We start from the raw sequence: 16495 nt of genomic DNA, 5'->3' as shown, positions 1-16495 counted from the left end.
TGTATTAATTGCTTTGGATTTGTTTTTGTTGCTCTTTTTCTTTCCTTCTTCTCTTGTTCTTTTCTGCCTATAGAAGTTCCTTTAGTATTTGTTGTAAGGCTGGTTTAGTGTTGCTGAATTCTCTCAACTTTTGCTTATCTGTGAAGATTTTGATTTCTCCTTCAAATCTGAACGAGAGCCTTGCTGGATAGAGTAATCTTGGTTGGAGGTTTTTGCCTTTCATCCCGTTAAGTATATCATGCCACTCCCTTCTGGCCTGCAGAGTTTCTGTTGAAAAATCTGCTGATAACTTTATTGGGGTTCACTTGCATGTTATTTGTTTCTTTTCCCTAGCTGCTTTCAAGATTTTCTCTTTGTGTTTAATTTTGGTCAGTTTGATTAGTATGTGTCTCGGGGTGTTCCTCCTTGGGTTTATTTTGTATGGTACTCATTATGCTTTCTGGATTTGAGTGAGTGATTCCTTCCCCATGTTAGGGAAGTTTTTGGCTATTATCTCTTTGAATATTTTTTCCGTCTCCTTCTCTCTCTCTTCTTCCTCTGGTACCCCTATAATGCGGATGTTGGTGCGTTTAACATTGTCCCAGAGTTCTGAGACTCTCTTCATTTCTTTTCAATCTTTTTTCTCTTTTCTCTTCTGCATCCGTAATTTCCACTAATCTGTCCTCCATCTCGCTTATTTGTTCTTCTGCCTCCTGTATTCTGCTGTTGGCTGCTTGTAGTGAATTTTTTATTTCCGTTATTGTATTTTGCATCTCTTCTTGTTTAAGTTCTATATCTTGTATCTCTTTGCTCACTGTTTCCTGTAAGTTATCCATGTTTGCCTCCAGTTTATTTCCAATGTCTTGCATCATCTTTAGCATCAACAGTCTAAAGTCTTTTTCCTGGAGGCTAAGAATCTCCTCCTTGCTTAGCTGATTTTCTAGGGTTTTTCCTTTCTCCCTCATCTGAGTTGTAGTTCTCTGTCTTTTCATTTTTATATGTTTTTGGTGTGGTGACCTTTTTACACATAATAGAGTTGTAGCCTCTGTTATTTCTGATGTCTGCCCCCTGTGGCTGAATTTGTTATGGGGGTTTTGCTGTAGGCTTCCTGATGGGAGGGGTTGATGCTTGCCCCCTGGTAGGTGGAGCTGATTCTAATCCCTCTGGCAGGTGGTGCCTAGTTTCTGGATGGGATTAGAGGCAGCTGTGTGCCTGAGGGGTCTTTAGGTAGCCTGTTTACTGAGGGGCCGGGCTGTGATCCCACCTGGGTTATTGTTTGCTCTGGGGTTTCTCAGCAGCTGGCTGATGGGTGGGACCAGATTTTCCCAAAATGGCCACCTCCAGAGAAAGGCACTGCTTCTGAATATTCCGGAGAGCTTTGCTTTCAATGTCCTTCCCTCACAACAAGCCGCATTCACCCCTGTTTTCCCAGGATGTCAAATCTGCAGTCAGGTTTGACCCAGATTCCCATGGAGACTTTGCTTTGCCCTGGGTCCCAGTGCATGTGAAAGTCTGTGTGCGCCTTTTAAGAATGGGGTCTCCATTTCCCCCAGTCCTGTTGAGCTCCTGTGCACAAGCCCCACTGGCCTTCAATGCCAGATGCTCCAGGGGCTCTTTCTCCCCATGCCAGATCCCCGCAGGTGAGGCTTTGATGCGGGGGTCAGAACTCTCACTCCTGTAGGTGAATCTCTGAACCATTTAGTTTCCAGTCTGTGGGGCTTCCCACACAGGAGGTATGGGGTTGTTTATATTGTAAAATCACCCCTCCTACCTCTTGATGTGTCCTCCCCTTTTTCTTCTGGAGTAGGGTATCTTTTTTAAGGTTTCCAGTCCATTTGGGTGAAGAGTGCTCCGTCTTTAATTGTGAATTTTGTTGTTTTTAGGAGAGAAGTCGAGCTCCAGTCCTTCTATTCCACCATCTTAATCCCCTGTAGCAGTCTTTAAAGTCCTTTTTCTCCTACTGTAAGTATTGCCACTCAATCTTTATTTTGATTTCCATTTGCATGGCATATCTTTTTCTATCCACTTATTTTCAGTCTTGTGTGTTTCTTGATCTCAAATGAGTCTTCTGGTAGGCAGAATATATATGGCTTTTGTTTGTGTATCCATTCAGCCACTGTGTGTCTTTTAGTTGGAGCATTTAGTCCATTTACATTGAAGGTAATTACTAATATGTATTGTCATTTTTTTAATTGTTTTGTATTTGTTTTTGTAAGTCTTTTTTTTTTGCCTTCTTCTTAGCTCTCTTCTCTTGTGATTTAATAGTTATTGTTAGTATTATATTTGGATTCCTTTTTCTTTTTGTGTATATATATTATAAATTTTTGATTTGCAGTCACCATGCTGTTTTGATAAATCAGCATATACATATATATGTTATTATTTTAAGTTTCTGATGTCTTAATTTCAAATACATTAAAAAAACCCTGCATTTGTACTTTGTTCTCCTCATAATTACTGTTGGTTTTTGTTTTTTTTTTTTGTATTTTTTCCTTTTTAGGGCCGCACATGCAGCATATGGAGGTTCCCAAGCTAGGGTCTAATCGGAGCTATAGCTGCCGGCCTATGCCAGAGCCAGAGCAAGCCAGATCAAGCCACGTCTGTGACCTACATCATAGCTCATGGCAATTCCGGATCCTTAACCCACTAGGCAAGGCCAGGGATTGAATCCATAGCCTCATGTTCCTAGTCATATTTCTTTCCACTGCACCACCATGGGAACTCCACAATTACTGTTTTTAATATCATATCTTACATCTAATTGTTTCGTGTATCTCATGTGCTTATTGTGGTTATAGTTAATTTTACTATCTTTGTCCTTTAACCTCCTTCCTCCTACATTTTTGTGAGCATGATTTCCTACCTTTACTTTATGTTTGCTTTTACCTGTGAGATTTTTCATTACATAATTTTCTTGTTTCATTTTTTCCATCTAGAGAAGTTCAGTTAACATTTCTTATAAAGCTTAGTTTGTTCGTGCTAACTCTTAACTTTTCCTTTTCTGTAAAGCTTTTGACTTCTCCATCATATCTGAATGACAACCATGCTGTGTAGAGTCTTCTTGGTTGTAGGTTTTCCCCTTCATCGTTTTATTTTTATTATTTATTTATTTTTTATTTTATAATGATTTTTATTTTTTCCATTATAGCTGGTTTACAGTGTTCTGTCAGTTTTTTACTCTACAGCATGGTGACCCAGTTACATATCCATGTACACATTCTTTTTTCTTGCGTTATCATGCTCCATCATAAGTGGCTTGATCTAGTAGTTCCCAGTGGATCTCATTGCTAATCCATTCCAAAGGCAATAGTTTGCATCTGTTAACCCCAATTCCCTATCCATCCCACTCCCTCCCCTTGGCAACCACAAGTCTGTTCTCCATGTCCACAATTTTCTTTTCTGTGGAAAGAGAAAATCAACAAATAACATACCAGGTAACAATCATAGGGCTAACACCTGTCTTTTCAGCAGAAACTCTGCTGAACTGAAGGAAGTGACACAATATATTTAAAATGATGTTGTGTCATTTCCTTCGGGCCTGCAGAGTTTTTGCTGAAAGACAGCTGATAGCCTTATGATTGTTCCCTTGTATGTTATTTGTTGGTTTTCTCTTGCTACTTTTAATAGTCTCACTTTACCATTAATTTTTGTCATTTTTAATTACAGTGTGTATTGGTGTGTTCATCTTTGAGTTCGTTCTGTTTGGGACTTTCTACACTTCCTGAATTTAAGTGACTCTTTCCATTTCTAGGCTAGGGAATTTTTCAGGTAATAATAGTAATAATAATTATATTTGTCTTCAAATATATTTTCAGTTCCTTTCTCTCTCATTGCTCTTCTGGGACCCCTATAAATTAAATATTAGTGTTCCTGATGTTGCCTCAGTGGCCTCTTAAACTGTTTTCATTTTTTTATCTCTTTTTTTTGTTCTACAGCAGTGATTTTTTGCTCCTCTGTCTTCCAGCTCACTGATCCATTCTTCTGTATCATTTAGTCTGCTATTAATTCCTTTTAGTATATTTTTCATTTTCCTTATTACAGTCTTCATCTTTGGTCATTCTTTATATTTTCTATCTCTTTTAAAAACTTCCAACCTCTCACTTTTTCATCCATTCTTCTCCCAAGTTCTTTGGTCATCTTTACAGTCATTCCTCGGAACTCTTTCTTGGATAGATTCCCTTGCTCATTTCACTTATTTCCTCTTCTGGTGTTATATTTGTTTCTTTGTCTAGAACATGTTCCTCTACCATTTTTTTTTTGTTTTGTTTTTTCCTGAGTTACTCTTTGTATTTTTATGTATATGGTAGATTATTTATATTTCTCAGCCTGTAGAAATGGCCCTCTAGGAGATATCCTATATGTCTCAGCAGTGTATTCTACTGTTAACACCCAAGCTATATACTCTTTGGGTTCCCCCTAAAAGGGCTGTGTTTTCCTTCTCTCATGGCAGGCTGACTATGTGGGAGTTCTGGCAAGCTTTGTTGGTCCCTAGCCTAGTTGGTTGCCAGGATCTTCCTTGTGCAGATACTGCTGGCTACTCTTTAGTGGGGCTTGGTCTTGAGGCAGCTGGTTTCAGAACTCTAGAGGGCCCCAAATCTTGTGCTGGCTCACTGATAGGTGGATTATGGGTCCAAAGTCTCTGGGGCTGTTGCCCAACTACTCGAAGGTAAACCAAGTCCTGAGGTTACTGCCAGACTCTAGAAGGCAGAGCCAGTTCCTTAGTCTGGCTGAAGGACCCAGGGATCCCAGAGCTTGTTTCAGTTCATTTTGGTGGGGGACTGCTTCCTGATTCAGTTGAATATGAGGTCCAGGGTATCCAAAAACTTGAGTTGGTCTGCTAGTATACAGGGCTAAGGCCTAGCTGGTTCCAGGGTAGAGTCTGCTCTGTGTTTCAGGATTGTAATTTTCTTACATCTTTTGTCTGTCCTCTGGTGGATGACGCTGGTCTAGAGACTAGTGCAGGCTTCCTGGAAGGAAGGGCCAGTGCCTACTCCTGGTGGGGAGCTGGTTCTTGACCCTCTGGTTGGCAAGCTGTATCTAGGGGCATGCTGTTTTGCTCAGGAGTCTTTAGGCAGCCTGTCTGCTGATGGATAGGGCTTTGTCTCTGCCTAATTTATTGTTTGGCCTATGGTATCCCATTACTGGTGCCTACAGGCTGCTGAGTAGGACCAAGCTTGGTGCTGATGAGCCAGAATGACAGCTGTCAGCAGCAGTGTTCACAGTATAGGATGTCTCCCAGTATGCCTGCCAATGTTGTCTATATCCCCATGGTGAACGTAGGCAACTCCCACCTCTCTGGGGAACTCTCCAAGACCAGCATGTAGGTTTGGCCCAGGATCTTATCAAATTACTCCTTTTTCCCTGGGTCACAAGTGTATGTGAGATTTCATGTACACCCTTTAAGAAATCTCTATTTCCCTTAGTTCTCTGGGGCTCTCAAAATTAAGCCCCACTGTCCTTCAATGCAAAATGCTCTGGGGCATGTATTGCCAGTACAGGACCCTCAGTCTGGGGAGCCTGAAGTGAGATCAGAACTCTTAGTCTTTGTGGAGAACTTCTGCAATATATTTATTCTTCAGTTTGTGGATCACCCACGTGGGGGTATAGGATTTGATTATATTACAGATCCACCCCTCCTAATCATCTCATTGTAGTTCCCTTGTTATGTCCTTAGTTGTAGAAGATCTTTTCTGGTATGTTTCAGTATTTTTCTTGGATTGTTCTTCTTCAGATAGTTGTGATTTGGGGGTGCTTGTGAGAGAAGGTGAGGTAAAGGTCTTTATACTCCACCATCTTGGCTGCTCTCCCAGAATAGTTTCATTGTCCCAAAAATTCTCTGTGCTCTTCCCATTCATCTCTCTTCCTCTCCCTCCTAGGCCCTGGCAACTATTGATTCTTTTTCTCTCCCTATAGTTTTGCCTTTTTTAGAGTATCATATACTTGGAATCATGCTATATATAGACTTTTTGGTTCACTTCTTTCACTTAGTAATATACATTAAAAAAAAAAAGAATAAAAAAAAGGTGTAGAGATTCACAAGTAGGTATTTGTGTGGACACAAATTTCAAATTTTCAACTCTTCAGTAAATACTAAGAAGCACAGTAGCTGGATCATATGGTGAGACTAAGTGTAGTATTGTAAGAGACTACTAATTTGGCTTCAAAAGTAGCTATTTTACATTCTCATCAGCAGTGAATGAAAATTTCTGTTATTCAACATCTTGCCAGCATTTGGTATTGTGTTTTAGATTTTTACCATTCTAATAGTAGATGTGTATTAATATCTCATTTTAATTTGCAGTTCTCTAATGGCATATGGTGGTGAGAATCTTGTCATATGATTATTTGCCACCAGTACATCTTCTTTGGTGAAGTGTCTGTATGGATCTTTTCCCCATTATTAATTTTTTTTATTACGGTCGAGTTCAACTACTTTTTAGCAGTATAGTAATTCATTCTTGAAATATGTTATTTCTAAAATAGATCTATGAGAAAGTGCAATATACTTCTATCAGGAATTGTAGGGTATGTATAATACATATATATATTTCCAAGTCCTGGAAATATTCTTTCTCTCCTAAGAGTTCTATGAAAGCTTATCCTATTAAGAAATAATCATTCTAATATCATTTACCTATTTAGGTGCTTTATAATTTTCAAAGCATGTCTACATAGTGTTGCCATGAAATTAAATGAGACAGCCTATTTTTACCAGCATTTATTCCCCCTATTTTTTAAAGTAGAGAAGCAGAGGTTCAAAGGTTATATTGTTTACCCAAAGTTCCAAAGTTGGTATGCAGAGATGCAACTTCACCTCAGACCTCTGACTCAGGGTCTAACTTTTAGAAGAAGTTTAAAGAGGTTTACTTTTTTCCTTTACAAGGAAGGAGAGACTACATTTCGTGAAGAATATGTAAGGTTTATTTTAGTGTTGTGAGTAGGGATTCTTCACTAAGAAGGCAATGGCAGGTTTGAAAATCACCAAATCAGTACTCACCATTTACTAAAATATGTGATTTTTATTTTTTACATAAATAAGTGGCTTGTCTTAGTTTTTCAGATGAGGCCTGTGATTATCTGCACAACACTAGCTATGCAGGTATGTCAGTTATTTAACCAAATCTTTACTAGTGCCTTTGAAAAGTATGCTTTATCACAAACATCATTTCTAAAAATACTTGTTTTTCTTCAGTGGCACATCATTCTGGTTATTGATTCCTAGACCAAGCTGACACCATTCTAATTATTATAATTTCAAAATTCATATTAAAAGAATATGTGTTCATATGCTGTAGAAATATATCAGTAGTTATAAAGAGTTAATTTCCAAATCCTTCTATTTATTTTGCCTTTGTATGAAATAATGTGTTTCTGTAACTATTTCTGTATTGCAAAATTTTAGTATTAAAATCTTCTGTTGAGGGACATTTAGGTTGTTTCCATGTCTTGGTTTTCGTAAATAGTGCTGCAGTGAACATGCAGGTGCATGTCTCTTTTTCAAGGAAAGTTTTGTCTGGATATATACCCAAGAGTGGGATTGCTGGGTCATATGGTAGTTCTATGTATAGTTTTCTGAGGTACCTTCATACTGTTTTCCATAGTGGTTGTGCCAATTTACATTCACATCATTAGTGCAGGAGGGTTCCCTTTTCTCCATACCCTCTCCAGAATTTTGTTATTTGAGGACTTATTAATGATGGCCATTCTGACTGGTGTGAGGTGGTACCTCATAGTAGTTTTGATTTGCATTTCTCTGATAATCAGTGATGCTGAGCATTTTTTCATGTGTTTGTTGGCCATCTGTATACCTTCTTTGGAGAAATGTCTCTTCAGATCTCTTGCCCATTTTTCAATTGGGTTGTTGGCTTTTTTGCTGTTGAGTTGTGTAAATTGCTTGTATATTTTAGAGATTAAGTCCTTGTCAGTTGCATCATTTGAAACTATTTTCTCCCATTCTTTAAGTTGTCTTTTTGTTTTCTTTTTTGTTTCCTTTGCTGTGTGAAAGATGGTCAGTTTGATTAGGTCTCATTGGTTTATTTTTGCTTTTATTTATGTTGCTTTGGGAGACTGACCTAAGAAAACATTTGTAAGGTTGATAATCAGAGAATGTTTTGCCTATGTTCTCTTCCAGGAGTTTGATGGTGTCTTGTCTTATATTGAAGTCTTTCAGCCATTTTGAGTTTATTTTTGTGCATGGTGTGAGGGTGTGTTCCAGTTCCATTGATTTACATGAGACTGTCCAGTTTTCCCAGCACCGCTTGCTTTTTTCCCGTTTTATGTTCTTGACTCCTTTATCAAAGATTAATTGACTGTAGTTTTCTGGGTTTATTTCAGGGTTCTCTATTCTGTCCCATTGGTCTGTATGTCCCTTTTTCTACCAGTATCACACTGTCTTGATTACTGTAGCTTTGTAATATTGCCTGAAGTTTGGGAGAGTTATGCCTCCTGCTTGGTTTTTGTTCCTCAGAATTGCCAGTTTGGACTATTGTTTTCTGGACCTGCTGAACAACCATTATCCATCATATACTGGATTATTTTTACCTCATTCCTGATTTGCATCATCTTTTTCCTGGACCCTATGCCTTTTTTGAAAATTTTTCTGTTGTCTATGTGTTTTGTTTGGGGAAATTACCATGCTAGGAATTTTGACATCAACTCTCTGTCTCTCTGTCTATGGCTCTTTTGACATTGTTGATCACTGAATTTATGCTTCTAAGATATTGAAAATATAGATAAAATTTTGTGCAGCAAAAGGTATTGAGCTGCAAAAGAAAAAAATGGGTAGGTATACAAACATAGCTATTTTTTTAATATCTTACATGACTAAACATGATATTTTGACTTCCATTTTTGAAGTGATATTTTGGCTAGGTAACAAATTATAGATTGGCATTCATTTTGCCTTAGAATTTTGAAGGCATTGCTCCAATGTCTTCAATCTTTAATATTCCTGCTGCTGAGAGTGATTTTATTCCAAAGGTTGAGTCTTTGTATGTGACTCTGTTACATCTACAAGCTTCTAGTATCTTTTCTATCTCCTTTTTATTTTGATACTTTGCAGCATTGTGCTTTATGCGTCTTTTTTTCATTGTTTTTTTCAATCTCATTTTTTAACTCAGAAACTTCGGTTTTTCAATTTTAAATCATTTTTTGGATATTGTTTCTTTGAAAATTCCTTTCTCTTTGTTTTATTCTTTATCTTTGTGGAACTCCCATTAGGAGGTTAGGTCTGCTTCTAATTTTCTTTCTTATTTTACATTTTCCATTTCTTTGTCTTTTTGTTTAAAAATAAAAACCTCTGTCTTTTTCTGTTTATTTTCTAGGAGATTAGCTTTATTTTACCTTTCAACTCTTCTATTAAATTTTTAAAATTTCTTTTTTGATAGTGGTAATATTTACCAGCTCCTATTTTGTTGATTTGTTATATATTCTTTTTTCATTTCTTCTGGATATTATTTTTTCTCTATCTCTTTTTTTGGCTATGCCTGCAGCATATGGAAATTCTTAGGCCAGGGGTCAAACCTGTACCACAGCAGCAACATAAGCCACTGCAGGAACAGTGCTCTATCCTTAATCCGCTGCTCCACAAGAGAACTCCTTGATACTATTGCCTTGATTCAATGTCTTTATGATCTCTTTGATTTCATTAGTTGCTTATATTTGTAAAGGCTATGTCTTCCTTAAAGTTCCTTTTGCTCTTTGTTTATTTTAGCCTGTTTTTCATGTTAGAGGCTTCTCTTGACTATCTAATGATGCTAAACTTAAAATTTTAAGAGTGAGGCTCTTTGAAGAGTGAAGCTGTTTGAAATTTGTATATATGGCTGAGATTTGTCATTATATAGCTGCAATATAGGATTATTAGCTAAGAAGTAGACTTTCTCATTGGAAAATCTCTAAATGTTAGCATGCATATATATATATATATATCTTTTCTCTTTGATTATTTTTTAGAGACAAAGACATCCTTATTATGAATATACTTTTGCTGAAATGTATCAATGGAATTGTGGTGCTAGATGGTACTCTTCGTCGAAAATAAACCTTTACCATCAAGTGTTTTATATATATATATATATATACATATATATATATGTATATATATATATATATATATACATGTCTTTTCTCTGTAATTATTTTTTAGAGACACAGCCTCCATTCTTTTTTCTGGGGATTTGTCTGGCTATCAGTTGATTGGGTCCACATTGTGGGTTCTCTTGTTTCACATCATAGGCTGCAGTTTTGCCTTCATCTCTGGGTCCATAACTCTTGTTCAAAGTTTCTCTAGGTTAACTTGATCTGTTCCTCCTAGGAGAGGGAGAAGCAGTTTCAGAAAGATGGAGGGGATCTAGTTTTAAACTTCTGAAGAAAATTATCCATCCAACCTCCTGTTTTCAAACTCATCTTTTGCTTGGGGCTTTAAGAGATATCTGGTGTTTCAGAATTATGAACTTTTCCAGGGTTTTGCTACCAAAATGAAATTTTCAATCAGTCAAGTTGATTCTTATTGGTATCATCCTTTTGCAGACAGTTTTAATCTTTTTTCCCCCATCTATAAGTGTATCATAACTTTTCATATGTGGTTTATAAATCACAGAGTCCCCTGAAAATTAAATTAAAAAAAGACAGTAACATTTTAGTGGTTATATTAGGCAGTAGTACTTCATTTTAGTTACCTGTCCCATCTAAATTTTTCTAGGTTTGTTTGGATTCATTTTAGAATTTAGACAAGTAAGTACTTATTGTCCAGGTTTAATGGTATTTTAATTGGACAGCAGTAATTTTTTATATAATTTTCAGATTTTATCTTAGCTCTTAAACAATCGTTATTCTGAATATACTCCTTAGCTGAAATGCATCAATAGAATTGTGGTGCTAGATGGTACTCTTTGAGCATAAACCTTTACTATCGTGTCATAATGTTACAAACTGTTATTTTTAATTTTAATTGCTTAGAGAGTTTCCATTGTGGCACAGTGGGTTAAGAATCCAGTGTTGCTGCTGCTGTGGCATAAATCATAGCTGTGGCTCAGATTCAGTCATTGGCCCTGGAACTTCTATATGCTATGGGTGTGGCCGGGGAAAAAAATTAATTGCTTAAATTTTACAGCCTGGTCACTAAACCTAAATTTCACCAGAAAAAGACCTTAGACATGTAGTTTTAAAATCAGTGGAGTAATGGGAGTTCCCATTGTGGCTCAGTGGAAATGAATCTAACTAGTATCCATGCGGATGCAGATTCAGTCCCTTACCTTGCTCAGTGGGTTAAGAATCCAGCATTGCCATAAGCTGTGGTGTAGATTGCAGACATGGCTGGGATCCTGAGTTGCTGTGGCTGTGGTGTAGGCCAGCAGCTGCAGTTCTGATTTAACCCCTAGTCTGGGAACTTTCATATGCCATGGGTGTGGCCTAAAAAGAAAAAAAAAATCAATGGAATAAGATAAGGGAGTAAGAAAATAATCCATTGTCTGATATATAGTGTAGGATTTAAAGCAATTGATAATATGAATTGAGAGTTACAACCTTCAGCAAACTCAGGAACTAGCATTTTTCATCTATTTCACTTGAATTAATCCTTTCCAAAAATACTTTGCAGCAATTCAGAGGAGCTTCCTCAGAGGACCCAGTTATGATTAGTTGTTTCTGGTCTAGTTAAATCTTGGGCATGCTTTCTTCAAAACAATCTCATTAATTGTCATAGTGCTCACAGACACAGTATTATAGGTGTGGAATAAAAACTATGATTTTACTTTGTTCAATCTGTTTTGCTTTTTAGGACCACACATGTGGCATATGGAAGTTACCAGGCTAGGGGTTGAATTGGAGCTATAGCTGCCGGCCTATGCCACAGCCATGGCCACAGCCATGCAGGATCCGAGCTGCATCTGTGACCTACACCACAGGTCATGGCAACGCCAGGGAGGCCAGGGATCGAACCCACATCCTCATGGATACTAATCAGATTCATTACTGCTGAGCCACAATGAGAACACCCATTTTGTTCAGTCTTTTAAGGCTTATCTTACTGAGGTAGTTTTATAGCTAATCTACAAAGTATATAGTCTTAAAAGCCAGCAGTGCTTTTTCTTAATAATCATTAAGTAATTAGTATTCTTTTTCCCTATTATTAATAATTGTCACACTGTTACAATAAATAAAATTTGTGTCATATATAGCTTTTAATTTATCTATATTTTCTAATATCTGAGTAAAGAGACAAAGTAATATCCAGTTTGGAGTTTGAAGTAGATAGGGAGTCAATAAAATTGAAGATTTCAGCTGATCTTGCAGAGATAAATAAGATTAAATCAGACACAGCCAGTGGAATACAAAAATGTTTAAAAGACTCTTGGACAAGCATTGCTTGTTTTCTATGCAGTACCTATTCTCCCTTTGCTTAATAACAGAGTCCAATATAGTTAAATATTTATATTTCAGCCTCCCTTGCCATTAGTGACGATTATGTGACATAATTCTGGCTGATGATATATATTCAGGGTTTCTGTGTTTTGGAGAAGAGGCTTCTGAGGAAAGGGACAGGTGTGCTTGCTTTTTTTCCCTTTTTTTTTTTTTTTTTTTTTTTTTATTTTGTCCTTTTTCCTTCCACTTTCTTCCTGCTTAGAAAATAGATATCCTGGGTGGAGTGGTCATATTTTGGTATGAGAAGAGACCCTAGAACCAGGAATACTTTCTATTAAGAAAATGTTTTTAAACACTTCTCTAAGTACACTACAGAAGAGCTGTCACATTCATTCCCTGAGTAACACACCTCTCAAATATCCTGCACTTATAACTCTTATAAACATCTTTATTACATGTGTTTTAAAATATTGCTCTAAATACATTACAGAAGAGCTATCACATCCATTCCCTGAAGTAATACAATTGTCAGAGTACCTTGTACAGGATGTTCATATGACCATTGTTAGTACATGTGTTCTTAAACATTTCTCTTAATGAATTACAGAATGGCTAACATATTCCTTCACTTAAAAAAAACCGTTCTCGGAGTTCCCATCGTGGCTCAGCAGTTGACGAATTTGAATAGCATCCATGATGATGCAGGTGAGACGCTGGCCTTGCTCTGTGGGTTAAGGATCCAGCATTGCCATGAGCTGTGGTGTAGGCCGCAGACACGGCTGGGATCCTGCATTTCTGTGGCTGTGATAATTATGCATGTGATATAAGGTATATAATAATTCAGTATTGTGATCAGTCTCCATTAGTTGTATTACCTTTTTAAGACAAACTTGATCTTAAAATCTAACAGGCTTTAAAGATAACTTTTAGAGTAACATATAGATTAATAGTAATTCAGGTGTACCAAGCTTAGCACTATGAATACATACAGGAAATGGCAGTGTTAAAGGAGTCACTGCTATCACAATCAGCTTGGCATGGTCCCTACAGAATTGTATCCCCAACATCATTAATCATTATTTGAATTAATCACATACAATAAGGTGTTTATTGGTTGATGATTTTATGTTTCTCTATCCTCTTTAGAATTGTTCTAAAGGTGGGTTTTGCTAGGGTTGGCATATTATTTATCTCAATCTAAGAATTCATTTGCTAGACTCATAGTAAACCTGGCATTTTAGTAAAAGCCATACTGTAAGCCATGCTTGTTTAAAATACTCAGTGTGTCTTCAGATGATATATGTAATAGCACTAAAAGGGACTTTTGTGGGGTAAACAAAATAAAGAGATTAGAAACTGCTATGAAAATGGAGGAAAACACAGTAAAAGGGCTAAACATTTATTTGCAGGAGAGCAAATTCTGCCATACTGGCTGATCAGTGCTATGAAGAATCATTACTTGTAGCTGTGCTAAATAAAGTATTCCTATGGTCATTCAAATTCACTTAAATAGTTTAAAAAGCCTTTTATCATCCATTTTGCTTTCTAAGACTCTTTAAAAATTCCAAATATGTGCACTTCAATTTAATTTATGTTGAGTCTATCTGACTGTATTTTAACATGTTAAATTAATTTTACCATTTAAAACAGACTTGATTATTCCTCTTCTAGCTATGACAGAATAACTGGTGGCAAAATTATTCTTCTGTTGTAAACAACCACAAAACTGAACAAAATATATAATGCACATATTTTCTGGGATTGGACTATAGACAATGCAGATTTTGAAAGGAGGAAAACCTGCCAAGTGCACCCCAGTTTCATGGTGTCTTTCTGCCTGGAGCACTTTAACTATCACAGAACATCAACAGGTTCCCCTAGCAGAGCCACAGTGTCACTAAGCTGAATAGGTAGAGATCAGAACTGGGATGGCTCAAGTGGCTGAAATTTGTTAGGAGAAGAGGAGCTTAATGGAGGGAAGCTCCAGAAATCTGCATGGGGGTCTCTGGGGCCTCACTGTTGCCTATGTGCAGGGCAAGACTCTGAGGCCTAGCAGAGAGCACCTGCTTAGGGCTGAAAGCTAAAGGGAGGTATCAGAGGTCATGCAATGCTAAGGGTGTTTGTGTTCATGGCCAGGCAGGGTAGGCAGGCCTTCATGAACACCTCAGCCTTTTAGCTGGAACTCTATGGAGGCCATGTTTTAGGAATAAATGCTGGAAAATAAAATAAAGGCCACATTCCAGAACCAAAATAGACCCTCTTTAACAAAAGCATAAAACAAACACTAAAGGAACAAGAAACTCTGCCAGAGTTGAACTGGCTAATATCAGAACTCAGTACCCTTTAAAGGAAGACAATATAATGCAAACAATTCAGCCCAAACTCATGAAGCAGTTCTGAGTGATAAAAGTAGCTTGGAACCAGGAGGAATCAGAGCTTGAACAAAGAAGTGGCCCAATGCGAGGCCTTCTTCCAGTGGAAGAAGATGATTAAAGGGCATGACACAACAGAGACCCAAGGAAGGTGACTGATAGGGAAGTGACCCGCACCAGCCATTCCATGAAGAGGATTGAGGAGAAATGACAGTTAGGTGCAACATGTGATTTTGTACGGACAATTTTACAGAGGATATTACTGGAATGGTTGATGAAACTTGAAAGGGACTTCTGAGTAAAACACATATGGCAGTTCTTGCAACTTTTCTGTGCATTTAATTTTAAGTTAAAAAAGGTGAAATAAAGACAGAGATATTTTTGAAAAAAAAAAAAAAAAGAAGGCTTACCTTTTTGATAGTACTAGATTGGATGCAAAACAATGGAATAAAATTTGCCAGCCATCAAGCTTTCTTCTTGTCTTATGCCATCATGTTATAAAATAGCATAATGTACTATGTGCACTTATTCTCAATGAATATTAATTTTAATTTTTAGGTCCTAGAAATATATTACTGTTGTATAGGTGTAAGAACCCTGGCTAATACATATAGATAGGAATATTTGCTCTAAATAGTAGTTAATAAAGGCAATAATTTATTCAGGGCTAGAACTTGGAAGCTATATAAATCTGTAACTAAAATGAAGGCTTATTTAATGACCAGCAGTATGGAAAATGAACATGTATCCTCCAATTTCATAGTGGATTGATACCCAGCTGCATATTGATGCATTGTAAGCAAAGCTGGCAAATGCTAAAGACATTTTTCTTAGAGGTTTCTAAGGCCTTGGAAGGTGTTCCAAAACTTGACTCAAGTCACTGGCAGGAAGGACAAGCTCTCAAAAACTACTTGCTGTTGCTCCAAGGGCCACTTTTTGGGTTATTGGGGCTTATCCAGAATATTCTCCTGAAGTTACCTATAAGATACACAGAGCCCTACATCACCCTTCCTGTTCAGCTTTCTCCTGCACAGAAGATCTTGTGTCACCTGACAATGTAGAGGTAATAGTGGTGGCTGAGGTGGCTGTGTGTGTGTGTGGACAGAGACTCTGTAGGATGTGGTGGAACACTGTAATTTGATTAGTATTACTGAGTCATGGTCTGCCTTTGCTAGCACATAGCAGATAGAAGCTTTGTGTCCAGGAGCCTTAAGTCCTCCCTAGATGACTTCTTAATCTTTCTTTATGTCTGAGACCTGCTACACTGTTGCCACTTATACTGTTTAAGGAGCTCTATGATTTTGATTTCCTGACTGAGTAGATGGTGATGTCATTCCTTGAAATAGCACCTTAGGAAGTAAAGAAAGTCTCTGTAATAATTGTGGATAAGGTGATTAAAAATATGTAATACTTCTGTTACAGGTATTGTGAGAACAAAGACCTTTGTGATTCTGTGTGTGTGTGTGTGTGTGTGTGTGTGTGTGAATAGCAGACACATTGAACTAATTTCTTGCTATTTAATGTTACTTTATGGAGATATCTGAAGCATTTGTCTAAATCTCGGGAAGGTCTAGTTTCTTATAATAGTTTCCTGATAGTGTTAAGCTAAAAGCTGTGACCAGTGAATGGAAGGTATCAAGTAGGAAATAAACCCCAAACCTGGTTAACAGCATAATGACATCTTACTTGAGTCTAAACTATATTGCCCTTAAGAGAGTGAGACACAAATTTTGTATGTCATAATGTATTACTGAAGATAGTTTCTAGTCTCATCTTCCAGGTAT

The 16495-nt window shown here is 37.2% G+C and overlaps 1 long non-coding RNA gene across 1 annotated transcript in view; it reads left to right on the top strand.

The window, feature by feature from the left end:
• Positions 1-16495, top strand: part of LOC106504458 — a 660129-nt gene that overhangs the window by 44482 nt on the left and 599152 nt on the right. The window contains exon 2 of the long non-coding RNA XR_002345877.1: positions 1863-1941. This is a non-coding gene — a long non-coding RNA (uncharacterized LOC106504458). The remainder of the gene's footprint in view (positions 1-1862; positions 1942-16495) is intronic.

The sequence above is a fragment of the Sus scrofa genome, chromosome 7 (genome assembly GCF_000003025.6).
Source record: "Sus scrofa isolate TJ Tabasco breed Duroc chromosome 7, Sscrofa11.1, whole genome shotgun sequence".
NCBI lineage: Eukaryota > Metazoa > Chordata > Mammalia > Artiodactyla > Suidae > Sus > Sus scrofa.
This window is presented reverse-complemented; position numbering and strand designations above follow the sequence as displayed.